This window comes from Haliotis cracherodii, unplaced genomic scaffold (assembly GCF_022045235.1).
Source record: "Haliotis cracherodii isolate W230 unplaced genomic scaffold, xgHalCrac1.p SCAF_2, whole genome shotgun sequence".
In the NCBI taxonomy this organism is placed as follows: domain Eukaryota; kingdom Metazoa; phylum Mollusca; class Gastropoda; order Lepetellida; family Haliotidae; genus Haliotis; species Haliotis cracherodii.
In genome coordinates this window covers 48,296,294-48,298,686 of record NW_027266275.1, presented here as the reverse complement: position 1 = coordinate 48,298,686, position 2,393 = coordinate 48,296,294, and the positions used below count along the sequence as shown (strand labels likewise).

Here is a 2,393-nt window from a genome sequence, read left to right as displayed (position 1 = left end):
GGTGTCAGTCATTCCAGTACGCATCGATCCCCCTCCCCGTGTACCATGTCATGTCATGGATCATGTCATGGATCATGCCGTGTGTCTGTCAATCCAAACACAGGATGACGTCACGTGATGAGGTGGAGGAGGTGGAAGCTAAGGTCATGACCTTCCGTTGAAGGGAGTAGGGTGGAGAGTTTCATAAAAGCAGGCGAACCCTCAGACCTTCTTTCAGTGAAGTCACCGTCATCATGGAGCAAAGACGTTCTATGAATGCCATGTCATCCTCCCGAGATGTCGTCACCGATTCGAGAAGCGAGAAAACGTCCCCTCTTGAGGGACGACACATGGCGACTCAGTGACATTCTGGAGGGACCTTTTCCTTCTTACACCTTGTGTCATCCTTCTCATCCTCACTATGATTCATTTCAAGAACGTCTGAGGTCTTTTAAAACGTGGCCTAAACAGATGACCCAGACCCCGTATGACATGGCCATGGCTGGCTATTTCTATCCAGGACAAGGTGACTGTGTGACCTGTTATTGCTGCGGTGTGGCACTCCGCCAATGGGAAGCCACAGACAAACCCTGGAAAGAACATCTGAAGCACGCCAAAGTCCCCTGCGAATACTTGTGTGTGTTTTGTCCTGATGGAGAAGTGAACGAAAAATACAGACGTTTGGTGTCCCAAGAAGCACGGAAGAGAAGAGTCGAGTGTCTTGTTCACCCCAAGTGACAAAGTTTCTTTTTTCAAAGTGTACAGACGTTCATGCCCTCGTGTTCACAAAAATCACAGGGACGCCCCCTCATCCTGTGACTTTTTGTTTTGTGGTGTTGGTTCATGTGAGCGGGGGATTAAATTGTTTTTAAAAACCCATAGTTGTGTTATGTGGTCTGTAGGATGAAGAAAAACAAAACAGGATCAAAATGCACACCCCGATAAAAAACCGGATCGAAATCGGACCAATCCGAAGCCTGGGTTGTCGACCAATCAGAGACCGTGCTCGGGTCATGCGGGACTCTGAATGGTCGAACCGGGGTTGTGCTTTCTCTCCCATGGTAAAATCCATTTCCTATGGAAAAGAAACACAGGGGTCGGTCCGTTTTGGAAAACCGAGGTGCAGACTAGGCACCGAAACGAACCAATCGGGGGTGCGGCCTGGGGAACCAATCAGGAACCATGGTGTCAGTGGCTCTCCTATAAAAACAAAACAAGAGCGAAGCCACTCACACACACACTACATTCTATGAAACCCATCATGCCATCGACACAGTTGTATGAAGTGCCAGACCGACAGTCACAGTTACCTGTACTGCCCTGAAGTGACATGCCTCGAGTGTAACACTCAAGGTCACCGTCACTATGTCTGTCCGAAGATGAACAGTCAAGAGAAGCAGGAGAATCGGAACCTGGGTCCCTGTTACAACTGTGAAGCCATGGGTCATTTCGCTGCAGATTGCCCAGAACCCAGTCGAAAGAAGACTCCCCATCGCCTGGACCGCTGTTACAACTGTCGAGCCCTGGGTCATTTCGCTGCAGATTGCCCAGAACCCAGTCGAAAGAAAACGTTAGCAACACCATCCACATCGACACCCGTGGCATCCGTGGCACCCATGACACCCGTGACACCCGTGACACAAGTGGTTCATCTCATCGAAGACATGCACGTCGATGTCCTCGACCTAAAAGAATGCCTCGCACAACTCCGTGCGGGCATCACACCTCGTGTAGAGAAAAGAAAACGGGTCAGAAGCCTCTCAAGAAAGCACGCTTCAAAGCGCCGACGACACCTTCAGTCCGAGGATGAGATGGAAGTAGAGGATGAAGAAGATAGATCATCTGAACAAAGTGACTAACGCATGGGCCATGCTGCCCCACTGTTTTTACCAGTGTCCCATCGTTTGCAGTTTTTCCAGTGTTCCAGTGTTCCAGTGTTCCAGTGTTCCTGCCGTTTCCTGTCGTTTCCAGTTTCCAGTTTCCAGTTTGTTTTCCAACGGCCCTTTTCAGGGCCACCCATCTCTCCCGAAAGATAACATTCCTCCTTTGCTTTGACGACCCTCCAAACCAAACCATGAACCCGTCTCCTCCTCCCTCCCTCCCTCCCTCCCTCCCTCCCTTCACCACCGCCACCCCGTCTATGTTTAGAACAACAACAACAACAACAACAACAACAACAAACGATGTTTGACGCGCTTCTTTCCATGTCGATCCCGTTCACCTTTTACGGGCGCTTCTCCGGGTTTCCCCCTCCTTCTCCCCGGAAACGGAGGCAAAGCCCTCTTGGAGGCGTTCGCCACCGGAAACGGAAGTGCCGCCCTCTTGGAGGCGCACGCCACCGGAAACGGAAGCGCCGCCATCTTGGTACCCATCACGCGCAAGTACCCATCATGCACTGCGCAGGTCACGTGACC

The 2,393-nt window shown here is 51.2% G+C and overlaps 1 pseudogene; it reads left to right on the top strand.

The window, feature by feature from the left end:
- Positions 1-1,228: 1,228 nt before the first annotated feature.
- LOC139468813 (uncharacterized) lies at positions 1,229-1,838 on the top strand (annotated as a pseudogene).
- The last annotated feature ends 555 nt before the right edge of the window (positions 1,839-2,393 follow it).